This window comes from Zootermopsis nevadensis, unplaced genomic scaffold (genome assembly GCF_977971745.1).
Source record: "Zootermopsis nevadensis isolate Lab colony 2312 unplaced genomic scaffold, Znev_1.0 Znev_ptg000026l, whole genome shotgun sequence".
NCBI lineage: Eukaryota > Metazoa > Arthropoda > Insecta > Blattodea > Termopsidae > Zootermopsis > Zootermopsis nevadensis.
Window position 1 is genome coordinate 57,657 of NW_028259158.1, and position 19,235 is coordinate 76,891.

Genomic DNA, 19,235 nt, shown 5'->3' on the forward strand with positions numbered 1-19,235 from the left:
TTGAGGGAGGCAGTTAGGAAGGAGAAACAGCGCTTTGTTTCCGTCGCCAATCATCTTAAGCTGCGAAGAAGGCGTCGTGGATTCCCTCCACGGTTTTCTGGCCACCCTTATTACTACATCCAGTCATGATCTTTATAAAGCAAACAGTCTCCCATTTTACGACCGGGAAAAATGACGGCGAAATGTTGGCACAGCGAGATTGGGGCAGACTCTGAAAGAAGACGTTCCTGGGATCGTAAATCGTGTGCTGCGTGGCACCGGCGGGCATCCAAATGGGCCCAACCTCATGGCATTTGCCATGGGAACTCCTCAAGACACCGAAGCTGTTACAGAGACGTCAAGGACATTTCGTGGACCTCTCGTCATTTTAAGCTGTTCACGGCCGATGTCTTTTCGTGAACCTCCGCATTAGAGTCGCGGAATTTTAAATAGGCAATTCCTCGTTCCTTCGCGTGTCTCTTCAGCAGCCTCTGACCTAGGTTTTTGTAGGCCGCGGAGCTTCGTTTGCAAAGTCTGTCTGTCTGTCTGACTCTTTGCATTTTGTAAACGTAGCAAATCAGTGCAGTCTTTACGTACGCGTTTTACCTAACGTTTCATTCAGCCTTGAACGGAATCTGTGAGTAATATTCTCGCACAGCGTTTTAAAATAATTTATCACGAAGAATTTTTTTTTTAAAAAACAACGAAAACGAATTATGCAGTTGTCAGTTAACACACGCGACACAAAAAAACATCTGTTTCCTGGTGTCTGGCCTCTGCGCGAGTTTTCCTGTCTCTTCGATTTGTAGCAGCAAACTTTGAAATAAACTGAAGGAATGTTTGCCGTCTAGGAAGTCGTGGACGAGAATGGAGGAATCTTGTATAACATTTTTTTTAATGAAGCGTGTAACATCCGGACGCGAAATTTGCATACGCAGTCGTGGTTTATTGAAAGCAGAACATCGCGTCCTTCTTGTTACAATCACATGCCGCATGGGCAATTATTGATGGCGATAAATGAACACGGACTTGAATGAGGGGTTGCTGCAAGGAGGCGAGGTGATTGATCAAATTTGCACGTCAGATTTTACGTAAATTGTGCATTTCCGTCGGTTAAAGACGTCTTTTTGCTAGCCACGTGTTTCCCAAAGAGAAATGTACCGCCAAATACATCAGAGACTGTTCGCTGACTTCCACTTCAGAAATGAATTTCTGTTAACAGATGCGAGCTCTTCAATTCGAATGTTCTCTTCAGGGATTTTAGTGCGTCATTTGACTGCCGAAACAAATGCAGGTAACGAAAATTAAGATGTTTTGGTTTTGCAATAGGCCTGCATCATACAGACAACTTCGTTTTATCGACAAAGCACGTTTTGTGTTGCCGGACTTTTCTGACATTAAGAACACGCACGTTGAAAGTGAGTACTGGAAAAGTATTCCTTATTGTCATCTCTTTGCTGTCTGAACGACGGGACCAGTAAAATATGTGAATAGCACAATTCGTGAAGTTGCCCGGCCTGCTATTTGCTATTTGCTTGTTTCGTGTCAAATGAGCTGAAGCGTAGTTCAGAAACTTCCGATTGGGGAGTCGGGGGCGCATGCGCGCTAGTACCAAATGACAGACACTGCTGCCCTCTTGCAGTCTCGCATCGTTTCATAACGGCGTTCGTTTGTTAATTTGCCAGCTGCGAAGTTCGAAGGCCGTGACTTAGAACGGGGAGGGAAAATGTAACTTTCTCACGATGGAGTCTGCAAAATATTTAGGTCCTTCGGTTGTGACGATTCGTTCCTAAGAAACTGACAGTCACTTAGCTGGCCAAAATACTTTCCACTTTTCCTAGGACCTGAAGGTCTCTTACCGTGCGGGTGACTTCGACTTCCTAAATTATTTTTAGTCAAGGAAGTGGACCGATAATACGAACTGTGATAACAGTAGATAATTTCACCGAAATTATCGTTCTTCGATACCACATTCAGTAATGTACCTGCAACGCACAGCAGCACCAACAGGGAGAGATAAGATGCGACCTTGAATGTACAAATGTCTGTGATGTCGGTCGGAAATCCGTGGCGTTCCCGAAGCACGCTTCCCTCAAAGTGGCGTTTGAACCCTCGCATTTGCGAGCATGAGTGAAACATGGTTCCATAAAAATTCTGATTGGGCATCTTCGAGGAAAGAGACCACTGAGAAGACCCAGGCGTAGATGGGATGATAAGATTACGATGATTTGTAGAGAAAGAGGTTTTCAGAGTATCGAGTGCTTTCGGGCAGGAGAACCTTCGGCCTCGGTGAAAGTCGGACTCGCCGACATTTACGGCTTGTCTTATTTCGAAAATATTTCGCAGATGTTGATCGTTTAAAAAGACACGTACGCCCGATGTGACTGTCTTCGTACAAAACAATCTAAAGCGATGGAGCGTAACTGGGAAGTGTTTGGACTCCGACGCCGTCTGTCTGCTGGAACGTCGTGGCGATAAATCAGCGAAGTGTAGAAGGAACTTTCGCAGACTTTCGCTTACTACGAATTGGACCGGTGTTACGCAACCTTTTCTGAAATCGCCGCACACTAAATATTGTCCAAGTCATGGCGGCACTCCATATTGTGGGGGGGGGGGAGATGCTCTATGACATTGACTGGCCGCGACAACTTCTTACAAGTCGACCCCAACCGAAAAATGTTCATAATTATCCAACAAGATCGCGGTGTCCATTATTCGCAAAGTAGCGAGCGAAAGACAAATTTGTGGCAGGGCGGATGGCCTCTGTGGGAGGGTTGTGTCGCCCCTCTGGTTATAATTATAATATGGGGTGAAAGTTTCGTGGTCCACCAGCAGCTGTTCTACTGAGGTCGCCAGCGGAACTGAGCAAGAGCGGATTCCGGTTGAGGACGATGCGCCATTCGACCACAGTTTATTCAGATTTATTCAGTCTGATGGGAATTGAAAGTCAAGTCTTCGGTGTTGTTGAGGAACGTCAGAACGATTCACGTCACTTTCCATCGCGCTCAAGGATGTGATGCTGAGTTTTCTTCCTCTCTTGAGCTGGTGGAGCTTCAACTGTGGCTTCTGGCAACCAGGTCACGTGGCACTACCGAAGCCATGACCAGGGTGCCCTCCAAAGACCCAGGCACTTCACTCTCAGACACCTGGGTTCTGTGGGGATTTTGGGGCAGGAACTGATGATTTTTACAAGCCACAGCGAGCGCGGTTTCATATTCTCAGGGTTTTTGTATGGAATTGTCCATATTGTGAGGCCAACTTATTCCTAAGTATGAACCGAGATGATTCCTTAGACAAATAGATCTAATTTTATAATCAATTCTTCTCGAGCTGCCAGCCGTATGAGGAGGTCAGGTTACTAAAGAACCCTGACGATCAGGACGAAGCTGGTTCTCGAAACGTTGGTGTTTACAACACAAGCTCATGAAATCACCAATTACACCGCAAGGTAACCCGCTTACCGTCAGCGATGTCCCTTGGAGGAGAAACCTGAGCCTCCCCTCTTCATATTTTATCCGCTCATGCGCGAAGGAGCTCGCTCCCTCGCTCGCTGAGTTGCAATTGTTCAGTGTGTCCTGCGCCGGCCGCTTGGTTCGACTAGCGGCTCGATCGCATTTCATTTGTTTCGATAAGTGATGTGTGCGAACGTTTCCTGAAACACGCAGACTTTGTGGAAAATATCTGGCCTGAAAGTAAGTTGCTGTTAAAACTTTTATCCTTTTGTGGCCAACTAGTCATTTAAGAATCCTTGTCTCACTCTTCGTGATAAATGGAGCACAATTTTTGGTGAAAAGCGAATAGTTCTTTGATCCTTCATATTCTTCATTGTTTACGATGTGTTGATATGAACTTTGAAGTACCCACTGGACGAGTGATCCGCCCACGTATAAGATAACGGAGGTCCGAGATTTTTGAGAGTTGGAATGTTTAAGCAGTTCACTGACTAACAATTTACCATTAGCAGTAGAAAATGTTCACTTCCCGTTGGAGGCTTCGGAGCACCGAACTCTCGTGGCTGAACGTAAATTTTACTGCAGTTTGTTGAATGTGACACGACGACTTCTGATTAATTCTCGTTGCGATATTTTACTGGGCAAAATCAAATAGCACGAATGACAGTTCAGAAGCTTTGTTAGATGCTGATACGAAATTATGTCTAGAAGGAAACAGACAGAGAAATCTTTGATTGTTCGTGATTTCTTCACCACGATGTGGAACAGAGTGCAAGATAAAGGTGAGTTTGACATCAGGACAGTCTTAAATGATAGTAACAGCCACCACCAGCGCGACAAAGTTCCAGAGTTCATCAACAAATCGAAACTGCATTTTACGAGAAGAATTTAGAATTCGTGGCAGTCAGGTGCTTGGAATGTTTTCTGCCATTCAATTCAGAATCTTTTGTTTGCGTTCGAAAGAAGAATATTAAGGTGGGCATGTAGAAGGTGAGTTCTTTAAACTTGGGAAATGCAGGCGTAGAAAAGAAATAGGTCTGGTTCGATGTTGGCTGTATTCCTTTGGCTCAGAAGGGAGAGACTGGTGGCGACCTCCAGGGGGAACCTTTGTGTAGTTGAGCGACGATCAGCTTCTCAAGGAAGTCTCTGATCCAAGCAGGTCCTTTTCTGGACTGTGGAATGTTCTCGGAGGGTCGAGAGTCAAAGCTTAAGCTTCGTCGTACCTCAGGAGTCAGACGACAAAGCACGAGGTGGCAGGTGGTCGTGGGCGTTGATTGTTTCGTGACATCAGAACCACGTGAACTGCCGAGGTTACGTAACTTCGTGTTGGAGAAGATTGCTGGGAAAAAAAGTGCGGGAGGAAGCGATTGTGTCCTGGATATGACGGCGGAAAACTTAGTGCACTTCGAGTTTCAGAAAATCTAATTATTTCCCTTTTTAATTTTCATGCAAAAGAGAGGTTTGGCACTTGGTCGCATTTCACTGGTCAGCGCCTTTACGTATTCACGTAGTCCTGAGTTTGAATCTCGGATCGGAGACTGGCTACTCGAAAGTTTTTCCCCACTTCTCGGTCTCTCCAAAACGATGCTGTGAGGTGTCCTTAAAGCCGTCAATATCTTCATACCAGAGGCTGGAAAGCCAATGGCGTTCGCGGCAGGAAGGTGAAATTGGTGAGGAAGGCGTCGATGTCTGCCTCCTGAACGAGACGCGCCTTGAATCGAATCGAGCCCTGAGGTTCGCAAACTCTTTGCCGCCGACCCGAGGGGAAGGAACAGCGAAATTATGCCGTGGTGACCTCTTCGTACACATCCATCAGCTCCGTGAGGACATCCAAGCCACAGCGGCTAACCGGCCCGATTTTCCTCCTGTGCAAGCTAATTATCGCAAACTTGCCTTCTTACCTGGAGCAAACCATCTCATCATATCTTCACTGCCGAACGCTCGAAACGTCCGCGTGTCCTAGCACGCGGACTGGAGTGGCCCAGGAAGAATGTTTGACCCCGAACAAGGGCTGACTGGTGGCTGCCATCCTCGGGTGTCCCGGAAAAAGCGGCCATCCCAACTGAGGTTTCCGTGATTCTCCTACGCTTCAAGGCAAGTTCCAGTGCAAAATCCCACAGGGACACTTCGCGCGCCTCACCCAATCACAGAGACCTTAAGCCGAAGTGATCCCAACATTTGCGGGTTCATAAGTCAACCAAAATCCCAGGACAAAGGACACGTTGCCTGATTGGATAATCTTCTTGAAAAGTCAAGGCCTTCTGCCACGACAAAGTTGCCGTTACCCGCGGTTAGGTTTTGAGGCAAGGGACGATGTCTGGCGCTTGCGCAGAACTCCTCTCTAAGCATTCTTTGCTCTGCAGGGCTGTCACCCGAAATTGCATTTAAGTCAAGATGTTTTATTTTAAAACAACCTTTTTAAAGCCAACAGGGAGAGAGACATTTTGACTTATTATATAGCATCAAGGTCACGGTCCTCTGCGGTTGCCAACTTTTACCTAAGCCAAATCCGGACATTTTTACTCCCACCCCCGTTCTTCGGTATTTGTGTAACATATTTTAAAAATTTCTTAGATCCGGCGTAGTTCAGTCTACTGGCTGGAAGATCGGGGTTCGATCCCCAGCAGGGGCAGCGTGCAGACCTGCTCTGGAGCCCACCCAGCCTCCTGTCCAATGAGTACCGGGGTCCTTTCCCGGGGGTAAAGCCGGCCGGGACGTGATGCTAACCACTCACCCCATCTAGTGCCGAGGTTAAGAGCTATACCTCCGCTCCCCACCCCAAATGACCTGCATGGCGTATAGTGGGACAGCTTTTTCATGTCAAAGTTTTAGAGCTTTCCTGCTTTCGAAACCAGAATAATGGTTTCTCCATTTGGAAAGCAATTTTCGTGCGTTTAAAATTGCTATAATTGTTTGAAATAAAAACTGTTGTTGGAGTTTAATTTGAATTTAAGCTGGAAACTTATTACGTAATCAAACCATGCTTTTGCGCTATAGTGAAAGTTCAATGAAAAAGAGACCTTTTCATTCACGGGGACACAGCGATGTGATTTCACGTCAAAACACGACAATTTACGAACACAAACGCCAAGGCCATAGGTAAAACGTGTGCAGTGGTGGCTGAATATTCGCCTTAAACAGCAGCTGACAAGTTTTCTCCGCTCTCCGAGTTCATGGAATTTGCAGATTCGGTGCATTTCATGTTGTAGTTGGAATGCTCTAGGTTTTCGACGATTCGCTTCATTCTTGCAAATGTTTTTCGTAACACCGAACACTCGCTCCACGAAAACATTCGATGGCTGGAACAAAGGAGGTTAGGTTAGCGTGACTTGGGAATTTTTCTCGCTTTCTTTGTTGTCAGAATGACTTGGTTCAAGCAGTTATCCTTTAATGAGGGCCGTTACTTTGTTGAAATCACAGATCTCCGAAAATAATGGTCGCCAACAGATTCAGAAACCTAAGCGGTCATCCACATCGAGAGGTCCGTCGAGGTTTTGTGCGGATCGCAGACTCTGCGGACCGAGACGAGCCAGAATTGAAGCTTACTGATGCTTACCACGAGTTTAGTTCTGGAAGAATTAGTTTATCGCGATTTAAGAATCATTTCCACGATCAAGAGACGTCCACGTCGCTCTGTTCTTTGTCTTGGCTCGAAAATAAAACTTTTTTACTCTCCAGTTTTTAATAAATCTCTCCTCAGTGGAACAGAAGCTGGAGCGGGGGAAGAAAATCTTTGAACTCATAATTTCCTTTGCAGTGGATGAGAATTCAATAGACGCTATAATTACCAACATTACAGCATCAAATTACAGGAGATTTAGTCCTCGTTTGTCAGCGTTGTGTGAGATGTGGTAATTACAGAGGCCAGCAACGAGATTAGGCGAATCCAATGACTTTTTTTTTAACTTCGCAGATACTGACTTGTCGTTCGCGTAATTAAATGAGCAGATGTCAGCTCCGTTCGCAACCAACTTCCCCCCCCCCCCCCCCGACATATCTGTCTTAGGGGTAAATTCTTTAAGCCTCGGATGTTTCAGCTGAATCTTCGTGAAGTTTAAAGCGCGCATCTCCGTATCGAGGTATCGAATGGCAATCGATACAACTTCAAATTGCCTTCATTTGACGGAAAACTGACCACTGTCTGCATTTTTCAAAATAGATTGTAGTGACGGGGGTGCGAATACATTTTTGAGACCACAATGGATTCTGGATGTTAAATTATAATCAGCGCAAACAGAACGAGACGACAGTCAGTTTCCGTGGTTTTGGGACAAATAACTGAGGTGGTGTTTTGCAACCTGATAAGTCAATATTGTTTCTGTTTTGTTCCGGATTTCACAAAATACCTGTCAACAGTTGAACTTCGTAGATTTTCCTCTCACTTTGCTAATATGACGCCCTGCATCTTTGACGTCCTGTTTCGACAGCCAGTTCCAGGAATCAGCATTTCGTAGCCACTCTTCGTTAAAGTGACATTGTCATAGGGATTTGAGAATTATTCACATATAAGAACCGGCGTAGTTTTACCAAGGTGAGCGAGGTCCGAGTTACTGATTGATGAGAATGGTAAGGAACTGACTCGCGGCGTCTTTTGCTGCTGAAGGCAAGAATCGAACACTGGACGATATATCAGAAGTAAACCCACTGATCTGAACACCTGTAGCTGTAAAAATTAGTGGCTCATCCACTCCAGGTTCAGTTCTTCCGTGTGTCGAGTTCGTGTTCGTCAATGTTGGTTGGTGACTGTGGAATATTACGAAATGAGCATCCGGGGAACCAGAATCGTTTCGAAAAGGCAGGTATCATATTCCTGTCTTAAAAAAGACATTCGCAGCAAAGTTTCCGATCCTCCTAAAAGCCGGATATTCGGCTTCCGGTCGAATATTGCGACCGGAAATTGTATATTTCGTGCAGAACCCGGAAAAACCGGATAGTTGGCGGCCATGACGTCCTGTATTAGAATCTATAAAGATTCTTCAACGATAGAATGAAGAAAATATCTGTTATTGGGGTCAGGAGTGGCGACAGTGGCTAGGTTACATTTTCGAATGCAGTTCGAACGCAAGCGATTTGGTTGTCGCCGTGAAATTTATTTTCGTTGGCGTCGTGTTGTGATTAGTTTAACTTTTATTGAATATATTTTGCGATATGACATTTAATTCATTGCAAACTACATTAGCAGCGTCCATCTTTTGCTGCTGGTAGAATCACGAGACCCCGCGATTGACTTTGTTTTGAGTTAAAGCTGAGGTTGAAGAGCTGCTGTTCTAGCTAGTAAATGTTTTACAAGCCCGCGACTAATGGTCCTAGTTTGACGCAGTCAAAATGCTTGCGACATTCGCTATGAACTAGGGATTTTTTCATTCGACCTGCTTATTCGTGATAAAATCTTGGCGACTGCCTTAAACGCTGCACACCTTTGTACCGGAGGTTTCTTTTTGTTCGGTTGGTAGACTTGTCTGACCTACTGCGATGAAGAAACCTGTGAAAGGGGCAACGATTTGCAGGCTGACGGCTAAGTCCGGTGCAGAGGACCTTGTCGCTTCAGAAACATGAATTAACTACGTAATACAATTAAGAAACCCCTTCAAAAAATAATACAGATGTTGAAATGGTCAAGGCATTGCCCGCTGTAATAGGACCCGAAGGTTCAGCATCGTAATTACAAAAGCCAGGAATTGGACGCCTCGTAACCCATTTTTATGTTCTCCTCACATCTGCTTCTAATTTGTCATCATTTTCCATAATTTCGTACATTTTGTGCGTGACGTAATTACGGAGATAATTGTAATTTCACCAGCTTTGCTCTTAGATCGTGTCATCACAAGTTAGGTTAGGTTAGGTTCTGTTTACGATTTCTCATTCGTGGTGCCAGTCGAAGTCTAAAATCTCACTTGCCTCCAGGCGCCTTGATCTTATATTCACCGGCTGTTTCTTCTGTCTCTCTTGAGAATTGTGTTTTTGTTGAATTATCGACGTCACTAAGTCGGACATTCCACTGGATTACGTTTCGACGTCCGATGTGTGCGCCTTGAAGCAGCCGATACCACTTCCTCGTGCACGTCTCGTGCATTTCACAAAACCTTGGCACGTGAACCATCAGCGAGAAATGCCACCGGAAGGTAAGAGGTGCAGTCGAGTTTCGTCGTCTTACGCGTTTGACTTCGCTCGCTGTAATTCGGACGGCCCGATTTCTTTTGCAAAGGCGAGGGACGAGGATGTCAGAGGCAAAGACATCGCTGCTTTTGTAGTTAGAGCCAACAGGACTGTTACAAAGGTTTTTTTCTGAGACCGACATCAGTTCCTGCCCCAAGCTTCTTCGAATTCGTAATTTTGTTTCAAATTCCTGGTTGCTCGCAGTTTTCATCATTACAATTTTCCTTCCAACAAAATCTGCGCAGAAATCTTCAGTGTTTAGTTCGATTTCGTTCCTTTGTCTCTCACGTTTCTGCAGCGATAGTCGACCTATCGTTTTCAACGCTCTTCGACATTTCGTAATTTTCGTAAAAAAAGAGCCTTTTCGGGAAAATAACAGCGAAAAATACAGCCGCTATCACGCGCTCCAATAAACTGGAAATTCAAGTCGTAGTTCGTATTCTTAAGTTGCTATTCGGTTTAGTTGAAATCAAGGAAAATGTTCAACTGGTTTCAACTTCACTGGAAACTTCAAACGGTCCTTTCAGTTGACATGAAAAAGTGTTCAGGAAATTTGTTTGGTCTCGAGATGCTTGAAGTCCGGAGATCAAGAACAGGTGGGCTTTCCCCATCAGGATTCCTGGCGTGTATTCTCACCTTCTTTAAATGCAGAAGGACTTAAGATCTGTCAATGCTCAAAGTGAGTTAGTTTTCATGAGGGACTTTTACAGCTGCTCTTAAGATTATTGAGTTGAGTCAGAATTTGAGGATTAATTTTTTGAATTCACAATCATTCTTCTGGATTTAGTAATTCTGAGAAACATTTCAGTGATCTTAATTTGGTGGCATTCCGGAAGCGTCGTCTTTATTGTGAATCCAAACACTTTGTCAACAAGATTGGGAAACACGGAGCAATTTTGACCCTGACGAAAGGTGTCCACTCTGTCGACCTTCTCTGACAAACGTCGTAAATATTGACAAAGCGGAGAATCGGGATCCTTTAGAAACCAGCTTCCTTATCTCATCTCGTCGTCGAAGAAGTTCGCTCCTTGTCAACCAAACTTACTCTCCAATGAAATGCAAGTGACTTCGAGGCACGACGCAGCTAAAAGGTCGGAGATCTTTCGTAAAGTTCACTACGTTCAAGGCCTCTAGCGGCACAGCGCGGAACTATGGCTGAATGGAGGTCGCGTGATGCCAAGAAACCTCTCGATGAATGATTCAGTGCCAGGCTTCAGCACAGACGCGGCCGCGTTCTGACGTCGTAAGTGGCGTCGCCCTGAACGGAGGGAGAAGTAGCTAATATTAAACCACACGTGTGTTTTAAAGGAAACGTAAGTTTGTTTCTGCCATCTGGTGGTATTATTCTGAACTGCATTTATTACCCATGATCCTGCAGAAAGAGAACTGAGTGACTGTGAAAATAAAATGTTTGGCTGTTACACGCGACTTTCTTTTGGGTTTTGCGAAAATGGAGGTAACAATTCTCTCTCTCTGTGACGCATTTGTTCTTAAATTTCGGACGCTTTAAGCCTTCGAAGGATTTGGAGGCTGTGGAGATAGCTCATAAGAATGGAGCCATTCTGTTGTGCAGTTATCAGACCACACGACCCATCGCCTCAGACCTTTTTGAAGCCGCTCGAAACATTCTACGTCCAACCAATCACCAAATGGCAGCGTTGATATCCAATGCGGCAAATGGGTTTCGGGCTGTGACCTTTGACCGAAGTGACCTTATCTCACTTAATCTCAACACACCCGATGGCATTTTTAATGGAGACCCGACTAGGGAAGAACAACCCCCCGGGGGGGGGGAGGTTACAAAGCATTGCGCCCAACTTTGCAAATCTGCATCAAACTACAAATGTCGCGACAAACATCGATTAAATATCAAAATGAACTCTTCTCGAGCTACCAGCCGCGTGAGGTGGGCGAATGAAGAGAACACCAGCGTTCCGAGAACCTTCTACGCCCTCGTCCTCAGGGCAGAAAAACAAAAGAACGAAGGAAGGAAAGTCCTGACGCAAAAGAAAATAGAAGCGAAGATGCGATGACCGAAGTGAACCAGCTTGGAGATGCAGTAAGTTGTCAGCACTGTGAAATGCGGGCGCGAGAGTCATCTGCTGGGTAATGCAAGAACAATTCTGGCGTCTGTTTCCACGATTTTTGTCCGCGCTAATGCGACTTAAGTGCGCAGTTCCTTGCTTCAACACTTAAAACGTATTTTACCACTATCTGCAGAAAGTAAAAGTTAAGTAAAGCTGTTCCACTGTACGCCGTGTAGGCGCTTGGGGGGGAGAGGCCGTGTAGCTCCTACTCATTCCTGACCTCGGCACCAGATGGGGTGAGTGGTCAGCGTCACGCCCCGGCCACTTTACCCCCAGAAAAAGGCGACGGTACCCAATGAATAGGAGGCTGGACACAGGGGCTAAAAAAAAATCCTCGGCCCCCGTCGGGGATCGAACCTCGGTCGTCTTATCTGTAGTAGAAGGCGATTTGTGAAATCAGTTTCTTAAATCGCAAGCATTTGGTTTTTTGTTTCTATTAGCCTCGTTAAATCGCCGTAGAAAACTTAAGAGACCACACACGAGTTGACGCTTAGGAACGAACGAACGAACGAACGTCCCGACGTCGCTTTTAAGCTGTCACGTGACGCGGGAATTTAGAGGACGCGCTATTCTCACGTGCTCTGACTCTGGCGTTTGCAGTTTTTCACGTCTGTCGTGGGAAAATCGCCGAACCTTCCTTGCCCTTGCATTAGGGTCAACTGAGTCTGCCTAATCTTTGGGCATCTCGTGCTACACAATCGCTAGTAGCTGCAGAGGGGGAGGGGAGAATGCTCCGACGCCCACAAAATATGCGTCTGCGCTGTTTTGTTCGAGCGAATAAACACTTTCTGTCAGGAAACACGCGGTACGAATGGATCATTTTCTCGCCGCTGATACAGAGCAGGAACTAAGTTAAATTTTCATGGCACGGAACCTGAGCGTTGTTAACAACTGACTCTCAAACTGCCCGCTGGGGGGGGGGTGCTCCCCGGATCGAGGACCCGTGGAGATTTCAAGGGCGGCGTGAGAACGCCACTGGCTGCATTTTACGGTCGGTTTCCTTGGCAACCGTCACGAAAAATGAATCGAGTAGATTTCGATATTTGAACGGCGATGAAACGCCCCAGGGGAAGTTGAAACAAGTTTTTTTTTAAAAAAAGGGGGGGATTAAATAAAAAACTGTTTAGAATGATATGACAGTAGCCGGCATGGTGTGAAATCGGAGCGTACGTAGTGCCTCGAGAAAATAGTGTATTTTGCTGACTGGCAAAATGCTTAAACACCGGACGGAGTTCAGGCTACGTCGGAGAACTTTTTAAAATGGACCGCGTTATTAAATCACTTTTTCTCCGGAATGTGGAAAGATTACTTTGCCTTGCCCGGGTCATGTGGGTTTGTCGTACGTTCAGGAGTGGTCAGTGTTTGCAGATTTGCCATATTGCTTGCTAAAGAGTAACAAACACGATTCCTGACCAATTCCTGCCCTACCGCGCACCCAAAGACACGTACAACGAGAGAGAGAGAACATTCGTATCCTTGCCCTAGTAAGGCCCGTACCCTTACGGCGTTTTTGCGAGGGACCAAGCAACGATTTTGGGCGGTAGACGCCGCGGAGACCGACGGGCGTCGGTTGCTTCCTTGCCCTCGTCTGCGGCTTCGGCGGGAAGGTCTTCCTCTCCGACGACGAGCTAACCCGTTTGAAGACGCCTCAGAACTTGCAACGTAACAAATCTAGAGGATTCAAATTAAATTATTTGGTTATTCCGTGAAATCACAATGTATTTAAAATAAGATAATTAAAATAATTAAAATATCATTCTGTGTTCCATATCGAATAATCGATTTACAATTGGAACAGTTACAACATGTTTCGGTTTTATTAAACCATCATCAGGTGTAAAATTATATTAAATTTAAAACTCAATTACACACCACGAAAAATTGTAAAAAATTATGATGCTGTAATGGGATCGGGCATGAAGACTGGGAGCTGCTTTAGAGCAGACCGGAAGTCACCTGTGATCGGAGCTACCGGCACCTGTACTACGACAACCCCGGCCCAGGGAGAATTTTTTGGAGGGAGGGGAGGATGAGCCATGTCTCATGGCTCGAGTAGCCTATCTGCTCTCTCGAAGTTCTTTGGAGTCGGCGGCTTCGAGACCCAGATGAGACAGCAGGGCAGACAGTCTGTGTGTGTGTGTGTCCGCCGGGCAGAGAACGACTCAGCTTGGAGACAGATAGGTCTGATATTTTTTGGGTTGTAACCCCCTACCGGAGACTGAGCCTTGGGAGTTTGTTCTCCTTTTGAATTTTTATATATATTTTTATTAAATATCCCTTGTTGTTTAATCGGGGGTTCATTTATTAAGTTTTTTGGCTTAACCGCTATTACCATCCCACAACCGTACCACCTCCCGGCCTGGGATAATTTGGTCCAGTCACGAGAGCCAGTAGGGCTGAATTGCCACTTCACAGATTTTGCAATTATGGAGAAGAATGTTCATTCCAAATTAAAACAAATATATTCTGCAGAGAACTTGTGAGACCTACTGATGTTTTAATACTCCAATTTATATGATGAACTATCATTATTTATAAATTAACAATCATTCCATTTATTTAACTATTTCCATGCATAATTTAACAAATTTAACTTTAAATTCACATAATCTGTATGTATGCTTTTTAACCTATGAAAAAGCATTTTTTAAATATATATCATAATAGAAAATTTCAAAGCCTAACTCCACTAATCAAACATAAAAATGAAAACTAAAAACTAAAAGGTAGATTTCCTGTTCCACATTCTAATAAATATGAAATCTGAATATTCTTCAAACATGGCCACTCTCCAGCAATAAAACTTGGTTTCTGGAGACCACAGCCCAAAATTGGAAGAAATCTGTACAATATTTATGACAATGGAAATAAAACAATTATATCAATTATTTATTTTAATCCGTCTGATCACAATATAATTTTATTTAAAATTTATTATAATTAAGATAATAAAATATCATTCATATTCCTTATCGATTGATCGATTTACATTTCGGAACAAACAAACAAACAAAACAATTACTTCTTTAAAACAGGGAAGGAAAACCCTGACAGAAAACCAAGGGTTGAAGGGGCTGCATAGGAAAAGAGAAACCAATCCTTCTAAGGGAAAGAACCCGGAATAAAAACTTCTGGAGGACTATGGGGGTTGGACATCGGGCTAAGAACCCAATTCTGGAAGAAGCTGACACACTGAAAGGGCCGTAGTGGTAAAGAAGAAGAAGAAGGACATGTAATGAATATCGAAACTTTCATTAGGTTTGTACGTCTTCCTCCTCTGTGTGTGTGTGCGTGTGCGCGCGCGCTTGGGTGTGTGTGTGGCGTGTGGGGCGTCTGGGGCGTGGTGTGGGGGTGGTGTCTTGTCGTGTGGTGTGGTGTGGTGTGGTGTGGTGTGGTGTGCAGTCGTGTAGTGTCGTGTCGTGTGGTGTGCTGACGTGTCGCGTGGTGTGTCGTCTCGTGTGGCGTCGTCTCGTGTGGCGTCGTCTCGTGTGGCGTCCTCTCGTGTGGCGTCCTCTCGTGTGGCGTCGTGTCGTGTGGCGTCGTGTCGTGTGGCGTCGTCTCGTGTGGCGTCGTCTCGTGTCGTGTGGTGTCGGCCCACACCACAGTACACCACACGACACGACAGCACACGACGACACGACACGACGCGACACGACTGCAGAACACACCACACAACACACCAAACCACACGATACAACACGACAGGACACCAGGCCCCACACGCCCCACGCCCCACGCCACATACACACACCCAAACGCTCGCGCGCGCACGCAGACACACACAAAGGAAGAATACATACAAACAAAATGAAAGTTTCGAATTTCTTCATTACATGTGCGCTTCTGCTCCAACCTCTTCTTCTCTAGCACTACGGCCCTTTCAGTGTGTGAGCTTCTTCCAGAATTGGGTTGGTAGTCCGATGTGCACCCACCCACCGTCCTCCATAAGTTTTTATTCCGGGTTCTTTCCCTTAGAAGGACTGGTTTCTCTATCAATATGCAGCCCCTTCTACCCTTGGTTTTCTGTCAGGGTTTTCCTTCCCTTAGCCTTTGGGGATTCCTCCCCTACCCACAAGGCAGTGGGGGCACTGAGCTCATGTGGTATTTGATGGGTGTAGCCTGCCACCAGCTACACTCCCACGCTCTCCGGTCTTGCCGCCTCGGTCCGGGACTGCCCCTTATTCGCAGCTAACCCTCATATCACTATCCGCCACCTGTCGCCAGCCCAGTATCTGAGGCTCGCCCTGGATTACGACTGAAATAAACAAACACGACGTTACGGATACGGATCCTACACATCTCCGTTACACTTTTTCGCCGAATGACCCTTCCGTGTAGACGTATTTACGTCAAAATCATTGCTTTATATTATGGAACTCTTAAGGTTCATTATCGTGTTCAGATCATCCACCTACCTAAAGTCAATTGAATCTGTTAAATTTTGTGCGGTACATGTCTCAACCATCTCATACTCCTTGAATTAATCACTCTAAAATGTTAAATTGAATCTTAAGTATGAAGTTCCCCATTGAGTAAGAAACTAAACTAACCCCCCCCCCAAAGGGGTGGTTAGTTTTGTGTCTTATCCAAGTGTTTTAACCCTTGAATGCGCAGTATGACTTGAATGAGTATTATTATCAGTATCAGATTACCTTGTTGGTGTCAGTACGTCTTCTCTCACTTTTCTCCATTTCTTAAATAGTTTTCTGTCGCTGTTCGGAGACGATGTGCTGCTTGCAGAGCAGTGATCATGCGACTGGCTTCGCATTTATTTATTACGTTATTTGTTTACTCGGCATTGTTGTGTTTCTATACCAACACAACAATGCAGAGTATAAACAAATATCTGTTGACATTGTTTGAAGACGTCACCTTCTGTCACCGGTATCTAAAAGACAGACACAATTGAAAATATATAAATCACTTTATATTACTGTTAATTAAATTAAGCAATGAAGCTATAACACACCCATCACAGTTTCTAGAGTTCACCTCAGTGAACAATACAAAACACATACCAATGTGTTCAAGGTCTAAAATTTGGGTTTGCATTTTTCTGTGTTCATTGTACACGATTTTCAGATTCCGTAATACTACAGATTCAGAAATATAAGATATGAAATGTTGACAGATGAACCACGGTTCCGGAGAATCTGACGTAAATACGTCTCTATAATGTAATGTAATGTAATAATTCTTATATAAGATAAGTACCTGTGATATTCTAAAACGTTTTTACCAGCACAAAATTATCTATTCTACGACGCACTTATTCTACAGCCGATTCACAGCTCAGCGCTTTCCGCAATAACGAAAGCGGATTGTTGACGGCAGTAATGTAACACAACAATGCCGAGTAAACAGATCACGTAACAATTAGTTTCTTAGATAACATAACTTCATTGTTATATTACCTGGGAAACGTCAAACTTCATTGATATGTTACCTGGGAAACGTCAAACTTCATTGATATGTTACCTGGGAAACGTCATCTGTTTATCAACAAATAAACAATGGTTACCTACATAGTTACCTTACATTACATTACATTACATTCATCTACCACAGACCCATCTTAAGCGTAACTAATTCAATTTAAATAAGCAATGTCTGTGTTATAGCTTCATTGCTTAATTTAATTAACAGTAATATAAAAGTGATTTATATATTTTCAATTGTGTGTCTTTTAGATCCCGGTGACATAAGGTGACGTCTTCAAACAATGGCAACAGATATTTGTTTATACTCTGCATTGTTGTGTTGGTATAGAAAAACAACAATGCCGAGTAAACAAATAACGTAATAAATAAACAAATACCAAGCTAGTCGCATGATCACTGCTCTACAAGCAGCACATCGTCTCCGAACAGCTACAGAAAACTATTTAAGAAATGAAGAAAAGTGAGAGAAGACGTACTAACACCAACAAGGTAATCTGATACTGATAAGAATACTCATTCAAGTCATTCTGCTTACGAAAACTGACGCCTCTTTGTTTAAATTATATTTAGGCGATAAATACAATGAAAGGAAGGGGTTAAAAGACTTGAGTAAGACACAAAATTAACCATCCCTTTGGGGGGGGGGTTTAGTTTAGTTTTTTACTCAAGATTTTAACAAATTAATATACAAAAACCTCAGAATTTTAAATTTTAAAAAGAAATGCAAAACTTGCTTACGTATAGATTATAGATATACATAAAGCTTAAAAAATTTCAGCAGAGATGAAAGCATCTACGGAATAGTAAGAGTGAGTGAAGAGGTAATATTTCAATGCAGGCTTGAATACCTTTATATAATAATTAATTCTTTTAACTGTTGGTGGAAGATTATAAAATAACTTGATACCTGTATGGTAGACTCCTTTTTGATATTTAGTAAGGTTAGGATTTGGCACATAGAGATCATGTTTCCATCTTGTATTTAAATTATGTACATCTGTATTTATTTTAAACTTATCTACGTTTTCCACCACACATGATAGACAGCAGAGTATAAATTCACTTGCAAGTGGAAGTATATTAAATTTACGAAATAATTTTCTACAAGATACCCTGCTTTTGACACCGGCCATTATTCTAATTAATTTGTTTTGCATGTAAAAAGTTGTCAGTGGAACCATGGTTCCGGATAATTTAACGTAAATACGTCACACCTGTTTTACAATCGAGTAAAGTTTGATTAAGACATTGCTTATTTAAATTGAATTAGTTACGCTTAAGATGGGTCTGTGGTAGATGAATGTAATGTAATGTAATGTAAGGTAACTATGTAGGTAACCATTGTTGTTTATTTGTTGATAAACAGATGACGTTTCCCAGGTAACATATCAATGAAGTTTGACGTTTCCCAGGTAACATAACAATGGTTATGTTACCTAAGAAACTAATTGCTACGTGATCTGTTTACTCGGCATTGTTGTGTTACATTACCGCCGTCAACAATCTGCTTTCGTTATTGAGGAAAGAGCTTAGCTGTGAATCGCTTGTAGAATAAGTGCGTCGTAGAATAGATAATTTTGTGCTGGTAAAAAAGTTTTAGAATATCACAGGTACTTATCTTATGTAAGAATTATTACATTACATTACATTATAGAGACGTATTTACGTCAGATTCTCCGGAACCGTGGTTCATCTGTCAACATTTCATATCTTATATTTCTGAATCTGTAGTATTACAGAATCTGAAAATCGTGTACAATGAACACAGAAAAATACGACCTTGAACACATCCGTATGTGTTTTGTATTGTTCACTGAGGTGAACTCTAGAAACTGTGATGGTAAATAACTGTTGGGTGTGTTATAGCTTCATTGCTTAATTTAATTAACAGTAATATAAAAGTGATTTATATATTTTCAATTGTGTGTCTTTTATATCCCGGTGACAGAAGGTGACGTCTTCAAACAATGTCAACAGATATTTGTTTATACTCTGCATTGTTGTGTTGGTATAGAAACACAACAATGCCGAGTAAACAAATAACGTAATAAATAAATACCAAGCCAGTCGCATGATCACTGCTCTACAAGCAGCACATCGTCTCCGAACAGCGACAGAAA

General features: G+C 43.6%; 1 protein-coding gene and 1 long non-coding RNA gene across 3 annotated transcripts in view; one reads left to right on the forward strand and one right to left on the reverse strand.

The window, feature by feature from the left end:
* Window positions 1–3,543: 3,543 nt before the first annotated feature.
* Window positions 3,544–19,235, forward strand: part of LOC110836404 (uncharacterized) — a 343,621-nt gene continuing 327,929 nt past the window's right edge. For both annotated transcript variants that reach the window (XM_087356219.1, XM_087356222.1), the window contains exon 1: window positions 3,544–3,671. The gene's annotated coding sequence lies outside the window, so the exon portion shown is untranslated. The remainder of the gene's footprint in view (window positions 3,672–19,235) is intronic.
* LOC147872521 (uncharacterized) lies at window positions 14,934–17,601 on the reverse strand. Its single transcript, XR_015537176.1, has 2 exons — window positions 16,327–17,601; window positions 14,934–15,929 (listed from the first exon to the last, which is right to left on the reverse strand). It is a non-coding gene; the product is annotated as an uncharacterized LOC147872521 (long non-coding RNA).